Source organism: Triturus cristatus, chromosome 5_1, assembly GCF_964204655.1.
Source record: "Triturus cristatus chromosome 5_1, aTriCri1.1, whole genome shotgun sequence".
In the NCBI taxonomy this organism is placed as follows: domain Eukaryota; kingdom Metazoa; phylum Chordata; class Amphibia; order Caudata; family Salamandridae; genus Triturus; species Triturus cristatus.
In genome coordinates this window covers 924,148,568-924,164,583 of record NC_140587.1, presented here as the reverse complement: position 1 = coordinate 924,164,583, position 16,016 = coordinate 924,148,568, and the positions used below count along the sequence as shown (strand labels likewise).

The following is a 16,016-nucleotide window of genomic DNA, read 5'->3' as shown; positions in this document are numbered from 1 at the left end:
AGAGATAAACATCAGACAGAAGAAAATGCTTGTAATAAATGAGAGATTTAGTTACTTAGTGTTAGAACTTACAACCATTAATGGATGTTCAAGGCACTTTAACATTAATATATAATTCCACATCTGTATCAAATTGATTCAACTAATGATTCTAGCAGCTCTTGCTCCAAAGAGATATACAGATAACAAAGAGACAGAAGAAAAAGCTTCTTTTATTTAACACAGAAACTTGGCCTGTACAGGGATCGAACCTGTGACATTGGCGTTATTAGCACCACGCTCTAACCAACTGAGCTAACAGGCCGCCGTTCGTGCTGGGCTGGGGGACAAGCATATGAAGAATTGCTAATGTCAGTGAACCCCAGATAGTTTGAAAGCTTATTTTCAGCTGTTTACCCATAAGGTATATTTATATATTATCGACATGAAGAAACAAATATCACAAAATAATCAATACAAATGAGATTTTCATTCTTAGTGTTAAAACTTAGAACCATTAATGTATTTTCCATGTGGTTTAGCAATAAATAACAGTTCATCATCTATATTAAATTAATTCATCTACTCATTCTATCAGCTTCTGCTCAAAGGAAATATAAGATAAACATCAGACAGAAGAAAATGCTTGTAATAAATGAGAGATTTAGTTACTTAGTGTTAGAACTTACAACCATTAATGGATGTTCAAGGCACTTTAACATTAATATATAATTCCACATCTATATCAAATTGATTCAACTAATGATTCTAGCAGCTCTTGCTCCAAAGAGATATACAGTTAACAAAGAGACACAAGAAAAAGCATCTTTTTTTTAACACAGAAACTTGGCCTGTACAGTGATCGAACCTGTGACCTTGGCGTTATTAGCACCACGCTCTAACCAACTGAGCTAACAGGCCGCCGTTCGTGCTGGCCTGGGGGACAAGCATATGAAGAATTGCTAATGTCAGTGAACCCCAGATAGTTTGAAAGCTTATTTTCAGCTGTTTACCCATAAGGTATATTTATATATTATCGACATGAAGAAACAAATATCACAAAAAAATCAATACAAATGAGATTTTCATTCTTAGTGTTAAAACTTAGAACCATTAATGTATTTTCTATGTGGTTTAGCAATAAATAACAGTTTATCATCTATATTAAATTAATTCATCTACTCATTCTATCAGCTTCTGCTCAAAGGAAATATAGAGATAAACATCAGACAGAAGAAAATGCTTGTAATAAATGAGAGATTTAGTTACTTAGTGTTAGAACTTACAACCATTAATGGATGTTCAAGGCACTTTAACATTAATATATAATTCCACATCTATATCAAATTGATTCAACTAATGATTCTAGCAGCTCTTGCTCCAAAGAGATATACAGATAACAAAGAGACAGAAGAAAAAGCATCTTTTATTTAACACAGAAACTTGGCCTGTACAGGGATCGAACCTGTGACCTTGGCGTTATTAGCACCACGCTCTAACCAACTGAGCTAACAGGCCGCCGTTCGTGCTGGGCTGGGGGACAAGCATATGAAGAATTGCTAATGTCAGTGAACCCCAGATAGTTTGAAAGCTTATTTTCAGCTGTTCACCCATAAGGTATATTTATGTATTATCGACATGAAGAAACAAATATCACAAAAAAATCAATACAAATGAGATTTTCAATCTTAGTGTTAAAACTTAGAACCATTAATGTATTTTCCATGTGGTTTAGCAATAAATAACAGTTCATCATCTATATTAAATTAATTCATCTACTCATTCTATCAGCTTCTGCTCAAAGGAAATATAGATTTAAACAAGATACAGAAGAAAATGCATCTATTTCAACATTAAAGCAGCGTTAAGTGTTTTCTTGGAGAGTGGTAGAAAGTATGTTCTTGGCATTTTTAACTTCATGTTCTAACAGAATCAGATAATAGGCTTACTATATTTATAGCACACTACTGAAGAAATAACAGATGATGAAGTGCTACTGATTGTTAACCCGAGATAGATGGAAATCTTATATTCAGCTGTTTACATTCATGGTGTCTTTAAGCATTATCAAAAAATCAAAACTAGACTTTCCTAAATTACTTGTAATAAATGGGAGATTAATTACTTAGTGTTAGAACTTTGAACCATTAATGGATGTTCAAGGCACTTTAACATTAATATGTAATTCCACATCTATATAAAATGTATTAATCGAATCTTTCTAGCAGCTCTTGCTCCAAAGAGGTATACAGTTAACAATGAGAGATAAGAAAAAGCATTCTTTTAACTCAGACACCTGGCATGTACAGGGATCGAACCTGTGACCTTGGCATTATTAGCACCACGCTCTAACCAACTGAGCTAACAGGCCACCGTGTGCACAGTCATGGGGGACAAGCATATGAAGAATTGCTAATGTCAGTGAACCCCAGATAGTTTGAAAGCTTATTTTCAGCTGTTTACCCATAAGGTATATTTATATATTATCGACATGAAGAAACAAATATCACAAAAAAATCAATACAAATGAGATTTTCATTCTTAGTGTTAAAACTTAGAACCATTAATGTATGTTCTATGTGGTTTAGCAATAAATAACAGTTCATCATCTATATTAAATTAATTCATCTACTCATTCTATCAGCTCCTGCTCAAAGGAAATATAGAGCTAAACATCAGACAGAAGAAAATGCTTGTAATAAATGAGAGATTTAGTTACTTAGTGTTAGAACTTACAACCATTAATGGATGTTCAAGGCACTTTAACATTAATATATAATTCCACATCTATATCAAATTGATTCAACTAATGATTCTAGCAGCTCTTGCTCCAAAGAGATATACAGTTAACAAAGAGACACAAGAAAAAGCATCTTTTTTTTAACACAGAAACTTGGCCTGTACAGGGATCGAACCTGTGACCTTGGCGTTATTAGCACCATGCTCTAACCAACTGAGCTAACAAGCCGCTGTTTGTGCTGGGCTGGGGGACAAGCATATGAAGAATTGCTAATGCCAGTGAACCCCAGATAGTTTGAAAGCTTATTTTCAGCTGTTTACCCATAAGGTATATTTATATATTATCGACATGAAGAAACAAATATCACAAAAAAATCAATACAAATGAGATTTTCATTCTTAGTGTTAAAACTTAGAACCATTAATGTATGTTCTATGTGGTTTAGCAATAAATAACAGTTCATCATCTATATTAAATTAATTCATCTACTCATTCTATCAGCTCCTGCTCAAAGGAAATATAGAGATAAACATCAGACAGAAGAAAATGCTTGTAATAAATGAGAGATTTAGTTACTTAGTGTTAGAACTTACAACCATTAATGGATGTTCAAGGCACTTTAACATTAATATATAATTCCACATCTATATCAAATTGATTCAACTAATGATTCTAGCAGCTCTTGCTCCAAAGAGATATACAGTTAACAAAGAGACACAAGAAAAAGCATCTTTTTTTTAACACAGAAACTTGGCCTGTACAGGGATCGAACCTGTGACCTTGGCGTTATTAGCACCACGCTCTAACCAACTGAGCTAACAGGCCGCCGTTCGTGCTGGCCTGGGGGACAAGCATATGAAGAATTGCTAATGTCAGTGAACCCCAGATAGTTTGAAAGCTTATTTTCAGCTGTTTACCCATAAGGTATATTTATATATTATCGACATGAAGAAACAAATATCACAAAAAAATCAATACAAATGAGATTTTCATTCTTAGTGTTAAAACTTAGAACCATTAATGTATTTTCTATGTGGTTTAGCAATAAATAACAGTTTATCATCTATATTAAATTAATTCATCTACTCATTCTATCAGCTTCTGCTCAAAGGAAATATAGAGATAAACATCAGACAGAAGAAAATGCTTGTAATAAATGAGAGATTTAGTTACTTAGTGTTAGAACTTACAACCATTAATGGATGTTCAAGGCACTTTAACATTAATATATAATTCCACATCTATATCAAATTGATTCAACTAATGATTCTAGCAGCTCTTGCTCCAAAGAGATATACAGATAACAAAGAGACAGAAGAAAAAGAATCTTTTATTTAACACAGAAACTTGGCCTGTACAGGGATCGAACCTGTGACCTTGGCGTTATTAGCACCACGCTCTAACCAACTGAGCTAACAGGCCGCTGTTCATGCTGGGCTGGGGGACAAGCATATGAAGAATTGGTAATGTCAGTGAACCCCAGATAGTTTGAAAGCTTATTTTCAGCTGTTTACCCATAAGGTATATTTATATATTATCGACATGAAGAAACAAATATCACAAAAAAATCAATACAAATGAGATTTTCATTCTTAGTGTTAAAACTTAGAACCATTAATGTATTTTCCATGTGGTTTACCAATAAATAACAGTTCATCATCTATATTAAATTAATTCATCTACTCATTCTATCAGCTTCTGCTCAAAGGAAATATAGATTTAAACAAGATACAGAAGAAAATGCATTTATTTCAACATTAAAGCAGCGTTAAGTGTTTGCTTGGAGAGTGGTAGAAAGTATGTTCTTGGCATTTTTAACTTCATGTTCTAACAGAATCAGATAATAGGCTTACTATATTTATAGCATACTACTGAAGAAATAACAGATGATGAAGTGCTACTGATTGTTAACCCGAGATAGATGGAAATCTTATATTCAGCTGTTTACATTCATGGTGTCTTTAAGCATTATCAAAAAATCAAAACTAGACTTTCCTAAATTACTTGTAATAAATGGGAGATTAATTACTTAGTGTTAGAACTTTGAACCATTAATGGATGTTCAAGGCACTTTAACATTAATATATAATTCCACATCTATATCAAATTGATTCAACTAATCATTCTAGCAGCTCTTGCTCCAAAGAGATATACAGATAACAAAGAGACACAAGAAAAAGCATCTTTTATTGACCACAGAAACTTGGCCTGTACAGGGATCGAACCTGTGACCTTGGCGTTATTGGCACCACGCTCTAACCAACTGAGCTAACAGGCCGCCGTTCGTGCTGGGCTGGGGGACACGCATATGAAGAATTGCTAATGTCAGTGAACCCCAGATAGTTTGAAAGCTTATTTTCAGCTGTTTACCCATAAGGTATATTTATATATTATCGACATGAAGAAACAAATATCACAAAAAAATCAATACAAATGAGATTTTCAATCTTAGTGTTAAAACTTAGAACCATTAATGTATTTTCCATGTGGTTTAGCAATAAATAACAGTTCATCATCTATATTAAATTAATTCATCTACTCATTCTATCAGCTCCTGCTCAAAGGAAATATAGAGATAAACATCAGACAGAAGAAAATGCTTGTAATAAATGAGAGATTTAGTTACTTAGTGTTAGAACTTACAACCATTAATGGATGTTCAAGGCACTTTAACATTAATATATAATTCCACATCTATATCAAATTGATTCAACTACTAGCAGCTCTTGCTCCAAAGAGATATACAGTTAACAAAGAGACACAAGAAAAAGCATCTTTTTTTTAACACAGAAACTTGGCCTGTACAGGGATCGAACCTGTGACCTTGGCGTTATTAGCACCACGCTCTAACCAACTGAGCTAACAGGCCGCCGTTCGTGCTGTGCTGGGGGACAAGCATATGCAGAACTGCTAATGTCAGTGAACCCCAGATAGTTTGAAAGCTTATTTTCAGCTGTTTACCCATAAGGTATATTTATATATTATCGACATGAAGAAACAAATATCACAAAAAAATCAATACAAATGAGATTTTCATTCTTAGTGTTAAAACTTAGAACCATTAATGTATGTTCTATGTGGTTTAGCAATAAATAACAGTTCATCATCTATATTAAATTAATTCATCTACTCATTCTATCAGCTCCTGCTCAAAGGAAATATAGAGATAAACATCAGACAGAAGAAAATGCTTGTAATAAATGAGAGATTTAGTTACTTAGTGTTAGAACTTACAACCATTAATGGAAGTTCAAGGCACTTTAACATTAATATATAATTCCACATCTATATCAAATTGATTCAACTAATGATTCTAGCAGCTCTTGCTCCAAAGAGATATACAGTTAACAAAGAGACACAAGAAAAAGCATCTTTTTTTTAACACAGAAACTTGGCCTGTACAGGGATCGAACCTGTGACCTTGGCGTTATTAACACCACGCTCTAACCAACTGAGCTAACAGGCCGCCGTTTGTGCTGGGCTGGGGGACAAGCATATGAAGAATTGCCAATGTCAGTGAACCCCAGATAGTTTGAAAGCTTATTTTCAGCTGTTTACCCATAAGGTATATTTATATATTATCGACATGAAGAAACAAATATCACAAAAAAATCAATACAAATGAGATTTTCATTCTTAGTGTTAAAACTTAGAACCATTAATGTATTTTCTATGTGGTTTAGCAATAAATAACAGTCTATCATCTATATTAAATTAATTCATCTACTCATTCTATCAGCTTCTGCTCAAAGGAAATATAGAGATAAACATCAGACAGAAGGAAATGCTTGTAATAAATGAGAGATTTAGTTACTTAGTGTTAGAACTTACAACCATTAATGGATGTTCAAGGCACTTTAACATTAATATATAATTCCACATCTATATCAAATTGATTCAACTAATGATTCTAGCAGCTCTTGCTCCAAAGAGATATACAGATAACAAAGAGACAGAAGAAAAAGCATCTTTTATTTAACACAGAAACTTGGCCTGTACAGGGATCGAACCTGTGACCTTGGCGTTATTAGCACCACGCTCTAACCAACTGAGCTAACAGGCCGCTGTTCGTGCTGGGCTTGGGGACAAGCATATGAAGAACTGCTAATGTCAGTGAACCCCAGATAGTTTAAAAGCTTATTTTCAGCTGTTTACCCATAAGGTATATTTATATATTATCGACATGAAGAAACAAATATCACAAAAAAATCAATACAAATGAGATTTTCATTCTTAGTGTTAAAACTTAGAACCATTAATGTATGTTCTATGTGGTTTAGCAATAAATAACAGTTCATCATCTATATTAAATTAATTCATCTACTCATTCTATCAGCTCCTGCTCAAAGGAAATATAGAGATAAACATCAGACAGAAGAAAATGCTTGTAATAAATGAGAGATTTAGTTACTTAGTGTTAGAACTTACAACCATTAATGGATGTTCAAGGCACTTTAACATTAATATATAATTCCACATCTATATCAAATTGATTCAACTAATGATTCTAGCAGCTCTTGCTCCAAAGAGATATACAGTTAACAAAGAGACACAAGAAAAAGCATCTTTTTTTTAACACAGAAACTTGGCCTGTACAGGGATCGAACCTGTGACGTTGGCGTTATTAGCACCACGCTCTAACCAACTGAGCTAACAGGCCGCCGTTCGTGCTGGCCTGGGGGACAAGCATATGAAGAATTGCGAATGTCAGTGAACCCCAGATAGTTTGAAAGCTTATTTTCAGCTGTTTACCCATAAGGTATATTTATATATTATCGACATGAAGAAACAAATATCACAAAAAAATCAATACAAATGAGATTTTCATTCTTAGTGTTAAAACTTAGAACCATTAATGTATTTTCTATGTGGTTTAGCAATAAATAACAGTTTATCATCTATATTAAATTAATTCATCTACTCATTCTATCAGCTTCTGCTCAAAGGAAATATAGAGATAAACATCAGACAGAAGAAAATGCTTGTAATAAATGAGAGATTTAGTTACTTAGTGTTAGAACTTACAACCATTAATGGATGTTCAAGGCACTTTAACATTAATATATAATTCCACATCTATATCAAATTGATTCAACTAATGATTCTAGCAGCTCTTGCTCCAAAGAGATATACAGATAACAAAGAGACAGAAGAAAAAGCATCTTTTATTTAACACAGAAACTTGGCCTGTACAGGGATCGAACCTGTGACCTTGGCGTTATTAGCACCACGCTCTAACCAACTGAGCTAACAGGCCGCTGTTCATGCTGGGCTGGGGGACAAGCATATGAAGAATTGGTAATGTCAGTGAACCCCAGATAGTTTGAAAGCTTATTTTCAGCTGTTTACCCATAAGGTATATTTATATATTATCGACATGAAGAAACAAATATCACAAAAAAATCAATACAAATGAGATTTTCATTCTTAGTGTTAAAACTTAGAACCATTAATGTATTTTCCATGTGGTTTAGCAATAAATAACAGTTCATCATCTATATTAAATTAATTCATCTACTCATTCTATCAGCTTCTGCTCAAAGGAAATATAGATTTAAACAAGATACAGAAGAAAATGCATTTATTTCAACATTAAAGCAGCGTTAAGTGTTTGCTTGGAGAGTGGTAGAAAGTATGTTCTTGGCATTTTTAACTTCATGTTCTAACAGAATCAGATAATAGGCTTACTATATTTATAGCATACTACTGAAGAAATAACAGATGATGAAGTGCTACTGATTGTTAACCCGAGATAGATGGAAATCTTATATTCAGCTGTTTACATTCATGGTGTCTTTAAGCATTATCAAAAAATCAAAACTAGACTTTCCTAAATTACTTGTAATAAATGGGAGATTAATTACTTAGTGTTAGAACTTTGAACCATTAATGGATGTTCAAGGCACTTTAACATTAATATATAATTCCACATCTATATCAAATTGATTCAACTAATCATTCTAGCAGCTCTTGCTCCAAAGAGATATACAGATAACAAAGAGACACAAGAAAAAGCATCTTTTATTGACCACAGAAACTTGGCCTGTACAGGGATCGAACCTGTGACCTTGGCGTTATTGGCACCACGCTCTAACCAACTGAGCTAACAGGCCGCCGTTCGTGCTGGGCTGGGGGACACGCATATGAAGAATTGCTAATGTCAGTGAACCCCAGATAGTTTGAAAGCTTATTTTCAGCTGTTTACCCATAAGGTATATTTATATATTATCGACATGAAGAAACAAATATCACAAAAAAATCAATACAAATGAGATTTTCAATCTTAGTGTTAAAACTTAGAACCATTAATGTATTTTCCATGTGGTTTAGCAATAAATAACAGTTCATCATCTATATTAAATTAATTCATCTACTCATTCTATCAGCTCCTGCTCAAAGGAAATATAGAGATAAACATCAGACAGAAGAAAATGCTTGTAATAAATGAGAGATTTAGTTACTTAGTGTTAGAACTTACAACCATTAATGGATGTTCAAGGCACTTTAACATTAATATATAATTCCACATCTATATCAAATTGATTCAACTACTAGCAGCTCTTGCTCCAAAGAGATATACAGTTAACAAAGAGACACAAGAAAAAGCATCTTTTTTTTAACACAGAAACTTGGCCTGTACAGGGATCGAACCTGTGACCTTGGCGTTATTAACACCACGCTCTAACCAACTGAGCTAACAGGCCGCCGTTCGTGCTGGGCTGGGGGACAAGCATATGAAGAATTGCTAATGTCAGTGAACCCCAGATAGTTTGAAAGCTTATTTTCAGCTGTTTACCCATAAGGTATATTTATATATTATCGACATGAAGAAACAAATATCACAAAAAAATCAATACAAATGAGATTTTCATTCTTAGTGTTAAAACTTAGAACCATTAATGTATTTTCTATGTGGTTTAGCAATAAATAACAGTTTATCATCTATATTAAATTAATTCATCTACTCATTCTATCAGCTTCTGCTCAAAGGAAATATAGAGATAAACATCAGACAGAAGGAAATGCTTGTAATAAATGAGAGATTTAGTTACTTAGTGTTAGAACTTACAACCATTAATGGATGTTCAAGGCACTTTAACATTAATATATAATTCCACATCTATATCAAATTGATTCAACTAATGATTCTAGCAGCTCTTGCTCCAAAGAGATATACAGATAACAAAGAGACAGAAGAAAAAGCATCTTTTATTTAACACAGAAACTTGGCCTGTACAGGGATCGAACCTGTGACCTTGGCGTTATTAGCACCACGCTCTAACCAACTGAGCTAACAGGCCGCTGTTCGTGCTGGGCTGGGGGACAAGCATATGAAGAACTGCTAATGTCAGTGAACCCCAGATAGTTTGAAAGCTTATTTTCAGCTGTTTACCCATAAGGTATATTTATATATTATCGACATGAAGAAACAAATATCACAAAAAAATCAATACAAATGAGATTTTCATTCTTAGTGTTAAAACTTAGAACCATTAATGTATGTTCTATGTGGTTTAGCAATAAATAACAGTTCATTATCTATATTAAATTAATTCATCTACTCATTCTATCAGCTCCTGCTCAAAGGAAATATAGAGATAAACATCAGACAGAAGAAAATGCTTGTAATAAATGAGAGATTTAGTTACTTAGTGTTAGAACTTACAACCATTAATGGATGTTCAAGGCACTTTAACATTAATATATAATTCCACATCTATATCAAATTGATTCAACTAATGATTCTAGCAGCTCTTGCTCCAAAGAGATATACAGTTAACAAAGAGACACAAGAAAAAGCATCTTTTTTTTAACACAGAAACTTGGCCTGTACAGGGATCGAACCTGTGACCTTGGCGTTATTAGCACCACGCTCTAACCAACTGAGCTAACAGGCCGCCGTTCGTGCTGGGCTGGGGGACAAGCATATGAAGAATTGCTAATGTCAGTGAACCCCAGATAGTTTGAAAGCTTATTTTCAGCTGTTTACCCATAAGGTATATTTATATATTATCGACATGAAGAAACAAATATCACAAAAAAATCAATACAAATGAGATTTTCATTCTTAGTGTTAAAACTTAGAACCATTAATGTATTTTCTATGTGGTTTAGCAATAAATAACAGTTTATCATCTATATTAAATTAATTCATCTACTCATTCTATCAGCTTCTGCTCAAAGGAAATATAGAGATAAACATCAGACAGAAGAAAATGCTTGTAATAAATGAGAGATTTAGTTACTTAGTGTTAGAACTTACAACCATTAATGGATGTTCAAGGCACTTTAACATTAATATATAATTCCACATCTATATCAAATTGATTCAACTAATGATTCTAGCAGCTCTTGCTCCAAAGAGATATACAGATAACAAAGAGACAGAAGAAAAAGCATCTTTTATTTAACACAGAAACTTGGCCTGTACAGGGATCGAACCTGTGACCTTGGCGTTATTAGCACCACGCTCTAACCAACTGAGCTAACAGGCCGCTGTTCATGCTGGGCTGGGGGACAAGCATATGAAGAACTGCTAATGTCAGTGAACCCCAGATAGTTTGAAAGCTTATTTTCAGCTGTTTACCCATAAGGTATATTTATATATTATCGACATGAAGAAACAAATATCACAAAAAAATCAATACAAATGAGATTTTCATTCTTAGTGTTAAAACTTAGAACCATTAATGTATTTTCCATGTGGTTTAGCAATAAATAACAGTTCATCATCTATATTAAATTAATTCATCTACTCATTCTATCAGCTTCTGCTCAAAGGAAATATAGATTTAAACAAGATACAGAAGAAAATGCATTTATTTCAACATTAAAGCAGCGTTAAGTGTTTGCTTGGAGAGTGGTAGAAAGTATGTTCTTGGCATTTTTAACTTCATGTTCTAACAGAATCAGATAATAGGCTTACTATATTTATAGCATACTACTGAAGAAATAACAGATGATGAAGTGCTACTGATTGTTAATCCGAGATAGATGGAAATCTTATATTCAGCTGTTTACATTCATGGTGTCTTTAAGCATTATCAAAAAATCAAAACTAGACTTTCCTAAATTACTTGTAATAAATGGGAGATTAATTATTTGGTGTTAGAACTTTGAACCATTAATGGATGTTCAAGGCACTTTAACATTAATATATAATTCCACATCTATATCAAATTGATTCAACTAATCATTCTAGCAGCTCTTGCTCCAAAGAGATATACAGATAACAAAGAGACACAAGAAAAAGCATCTTTTATTGAACACAGAAACTTGGCCTGTACAGGGATCGAACCTGTGACCTTGGCGTTATTAGCACCACGCTCTAACCAACTGAGCTAACAGGCCGCCGTTCGTGCTGGGCTGGGGGACAAGCATATGAAGAATTGCTAATGTCAGTGAACCCCAGATAGTTTGAAAGCTTATTTTCAGCTGTTTACCCATAAGGTATATTTATATATTATCGACATGAAGAAACAAATATCACAAAAAAATCAATACAAATGAGATTTTCAATCTTAGTGTTAAAACTTAGAACCATTAATGTATTTTCCATGTGGTTTAGCAATAAATAACAGTTCATCATCTATATTAAATTAATTCATCTACTCATTCTATCAGCTCCTGCTCAAAGGAAATATAGAGATAAACATCAGACAGAAGAAAATGCTTGTAATAAATGAGAGATTTAGTTACTTAGTGTTAGAACTTACAACCATTAATGGATGTTCAAGGCACTTTAACATTAATATATAATTCCACATCTGTATCAAATTGATTCAACTAATGATTCTAGCAGCTCTTGCTCCAAAGAGATATACAGATAACAAAGAGACAGAAGAAAAAGCTTCTTTTATTTAACACAGAAACTTGGCCTGTACAGGGATCGAACCTGTGACATTGGCGTTATTAGCACCACGCTCTAACCAACTGAGCTAACAGGCCGCCGTTCGTGCTGGGCTGGGGGACAAGCATATGAAGAATTGCTAATGTCAGTGAACCCCAGATAGTTTGAAAGCTTATTTTCAGCTGTTTACCCATAAGGTATATTTATATATTATCGACATGAAGAAACAAATATCACAAAATAATCAATACAAATGAGATTTTCATTCTTAGTGTTAAAACTTAGAACCATTAATGTATTTTCCATGTGGTTTAGCAATAAATAACAGTTCATCATCTATATTAAATTAATTCATCTACTCATTCTATCAGCTTCTGCTCAAAGGAAATATAGAGATAAACATCAGACAGAAGAAAATGCTTGTAATAAATGAGAGATTTAGTTACTTAGTGTTAGAACTTACAACCATTAATGGATGTTCAAGGCACTTTAACATTAATATATAATTCCACATCTATATCAAATTGATTCAACTAATGATTCTAGCAGCTCTTGCTCCAAAGAGATATACAGTTAACAAAGAGACACAAGAAAAAGCATCTTTTTTTTAACACAGAAACTTGGCCTGTACAGTGATCGAACCTGTGACCTTGGCGTTATTAGCACCACGCTCTAACCAACTGAGCTAACAGGCCGCCGTTCGTGCTGGCCTGGGGGACAAGCATATGAAGAATTGCTAATGTCAGTGAACCCCAGATAGTTTGAAAGCTTATTTTCAGCTGTTTACCCATAAGGTATATTTATATATTATCGACATGAAGAAACAAATATCACAAAAAAATCAATACAAATGAGATTTTCATTCTTAGTGTTAAAACTTAGAACCATTAATGTATTTTCTATGTGGTTTAGCAATAAATAACAGTTTATCATCTATATTAAATTAATTCATCTACTCATTCTATCAGCTTCTGCTCAAAGGAAATATAGAGATAAACATCAGACAGAAGAAAATGCTTGTAATAAATGAGAGATTTAGTTACTTAGTGTTAGAACTTACAACCATTAATGGATGTTCAAGGCACTTTAACATTAATATATAATTCCACATCTATATCAAATTGATTCAACTAATGATTCTAGCAGCTCTTGCTCCAAAGAGATATACAGATAACAAAGAGACAGAAGAAAAAGCATCTTTTATTTAACACAGAAACTTGGCCTGTACAGGGATCGAACCTGTGACCTTGGCGTTATTAGCACCACGCTCTAACCAACTGAGCTAACAGGCCGCCGTTCGTGCTGGGCTGGGGGACAAGCATATGAAGAATTGCTAATGTCAGTGAACCCCAGATAGTTTGAAAGCTTATTTTCAGCTGTTCACCCATAAGGTATATTTATGTATTATCGACATGAAGAAACAAATATCACAAAAAAATCAATACAAATGAGATTTTCAATCTTAGTGTTAAAACTTAGAACCATTAATGTATTTTCCATGTGGTTTAGCAATAAATAACAGTTCATCATCTATATTAAATTAATTCATCTACTCATTCTATCAGCTTCTGCTCAAAGGAAATATAGATTTAAACAAGATACAGAAGAAAATGCATCTATTTCAACATTAAAGCAGCGTTAAGTGTTTTCTTGGAGAGTGGTAGAAAGTATGTTCTTGGCATTTTTAACTTCATGTTCTAACAGAATCAGATAATAGGCTTACTATATTTATAGCACACTACTGAAGAAATAACAGATGATGAAGTGCTACTGATTGTTAACCCGAGATAGATGGAAATCTTATATTCAGCTGTTTACATTCATGGTGTCTTTAAGCATTATCAAAAAATCAAAACTAGACTTTCCTAAATTACTTGTAATAAATGGGAGATTAATTACTTAGTGTTAGAACTTTGAATCATTAATGGATGTTCAAGGCACTTTAACATTAATATGTAATTCCACATCTATATAAAATGTATTAATCGAATCTTTCTAGCAGCTCTTGCTCCAAAGAGGTATACAGTTAACAATGAGAGATAAGAAAAAGCATTCTTTTAACTCAGACACCTGGCATGTACAGGGATCGAACCTGTGACCTTGGCATTATTAGCACCACGCTCTAACCAACTGAGCTAACAGGCCACCGTGTGCACAGTCATGGGGGACAAGCATATGAAGAATTGCTAATGTCAGTGAACCCCAGATAGTTTGAAAGCTTATTTTCAGCTGTTTACCCATAAGGTATATTTATATATTATCGACATGAAGAAACAAATATCACAAAAAAATCAATACAAATGAGATTTTCATTCTTAGTGTTAAAACTTAGAACCATTAATGTATGTTCTATGTGGTTTAGCAATAAATAACAGTTCATCATCTATATTAAATTAATTCATCTACTCATTCTATCAGCTCCTGCTCAAAGGAAATATAGAGCTAAACATCAGACAGAAGAAAATGCTTGTAATAAATGAGAGATTTAGTTACTTAGTGTTAGAACTTACAACCATTAATGGATGTTCAAGGCACTTTAACATTAATATATAATTCCACATCTATATCAAATTGATTCAACTACTAGCAGCTCTTGCTCCAAAGAGATATACAGTTAACAAAGAGACACAAGAAAAAGCATCTTTTTTTTAACACAGAAACTTGGCCTGTACAGGGATCGAACCTGTGACCTTGGCGTTATTAACACCACGCTCTAACCAACTGAGCTAACAGGCCGCCGTTCGTGCTGGGCTGGGGGACAAGCATATGAAGAATTGCTAATGTCAGTGAACCCCAGATAGTTTGAAAGCTTATTTTCAGCTGTTTACCCATAAGGTATATTTATATATTATCGACATGAAGAAACAAATATCACAAAAAAATCAATACAAATGAGATTTTCATTCTTAGTGTTAAAACTTAGAACCATTAATGTATTTTCTATGTGGTTTAGCAATAAATAACAGTTTATCATCTATATTAAATTAATTCATCTACTCATTCTATCAGCTTCTGCTCAAAGGAAATATAGAGATAAACATCAGACAGAAGGAAATGCTTGTAATAAATGAGAGATTTAGTTACTTAGTGTTAGAACTTACAACCATTAATGGATGTTCAAGGCACTTTAACATTAATATATAATTCCACATCTATATCAAATTGATTCAACTAATGATTCTAGCAGCTCTTGCTCCAAAGAGATATACAGTTAACAAAGAGACACAAGAAAAAGCATCTTTTTTTTAACACAGAAACTTGGCCTGTACAGGGATCGAACCTGTGACCTTGGCGTTATTAGCACCACGCTCTAACCAACTGAGCTAACAGGCCGCCGTTCGTGCTGGGCTGGGGGACAAGCATATGAAGAATTGCTAATGTCAGTGAACCCCAGATAGTTTGAAAGCTTATTTTCAGCTGTTTACCCATAAGGTATATTTATATATT

The 16,016-nt window shown here is 33.5% G+C and overlaps 12 non-coding genes across 12 annotated transcripts; all 12 read right to left on the bottom strand.

The window, feature by feature from the left end:
• Window positions 1-1,423: 1,423 nt before the first annotated feature.
• TRNAI-AAU (transfer RNA isoleucine (anticodon AAU)) lies at window positions 1,424-1,497 on the bottom strand. The gene has a single exon. It is a non-coding gene; the product is annotated as a tRNA-Ile (tRNA).
• A 1,973-nt stretch (window positions 1,498-3,470) lies between these two features.
• Window positions 3,471-3,544, bottom strand: TRNAI-AAU (transfer RNA isoleucine (anticodon AAU)). Its single transcript has one exon. It is a non-coding gene; the product is annotated as a tRNA-Ile (tRNA).
• A 523-nt stretch (window positions 3,545-4,067) lies between these two features.
• Window positions 4,068-4,141, bottom strand: TRNAI-AAU (transfer RNA isoleucine (anticodon AAU)). Its single transcript has one exon. It is a non-coding gene; the product is annotated as a tRNA-Ile (tRNA).
• A 1,373-nt stretch (window positions 4,142-5,514) lies between these two features.
• On the bottom strand, window positions 5,515-5,588 carry TRNAI-AAU (transfer RNA isoleucine (anticodon AAU)). Its single transcript has one exon. It is a non-coding gene; the product is annotated as a tRNA-Ile (tRNA).
• Window positions 5,589-6,708: 1,120 nt separating this feature from the next.
• TRNAI-AAU (transfer RNA isoleucine (anticodon AAU)) lies at window positions 6,709-6,782 on the bottom strand. The gene has a single exon. It is a non-coding gene; the product is annotated as a tRNA-Ile (tRNA).
• Window positions 6,783-7,902: 1,120 nt separating this feature from the next.
• TRNAI-AAU (transfer RNA isoleucine (anticodon AAU)) lies at window positions 7,903-7,976 on the bottom strand. Its single transcript has one exon. It is a non-coding gene; the product is annotated as a tRNA-Ile (tRNA).
• A 1,970-nt stretch (window positions 7,977-9,946) lies between these two features.
• TRNAI-AAU (transfer RNA isoleucine (anticodon AAU)) lies at window positions 9,947-10,020 on the bottom strand. Its single transcript has one exon. It is a non-coding gene; the product is annotated as a tRNA-Ile (tRNA).
• A 523-nt stretch (window positions 10,021-10,543) lies between these two features.
• Window positions 10,544-10,617, bottom strand: TRNAI-AAU (transfer RNA isoleucine (anticodon AAU)). Its single transcript has one exon. It is a non-coding gene; the product is annotated as a tRNA-Ile (tRNA).
• Window positions 10,618-11,140: 523 nt separating this feature from the next.
• Window positions 11,141-11,214, bottom strand: TRNAI-AAU (transfer RNA isoleucine (anticodon AAU)). Its single transcript has one exon. It is a non-coding gene; the product is annotated as a tRNA-Ile (tRNA).
• A 782-nt stretch (window positions 11,215-11,996) lies between these two features.
• Window positions 11,997-12,070, bottom strand: TRNAI-AAU (transfer RNA isoleucine (anticodon AAU)). Its single transcript has one exon. It is a non-coding gene; the product is annotated as a tRNA-Ile (tRNA).
• Window positions 12,071-13,787: 1,717 nt separating this feature from the next.
• Window positions 13,788-13,861, bottom strand: TRNAI-AAU (transfer RNA isoleucine (anticodon AAU)). The gene has a single exon. It is a non-coding gene; the product is annotated as a tRNA-Ile (tRNA).
• A 1,967-nt stretch (window positions 13,862-15,828) lies between these two features.
• Window positions 15,829-15,902, bottom strand: TRNAI-AAU (transfer RNA isoleucine (anticodon AAU)). Its single transcript has one exon. It is a non-coding gene; the product is annotated as a tRNA-Ile (tRNA).
• Window positions 15,903-16,016: the final 114 nt, after the last annotated feature.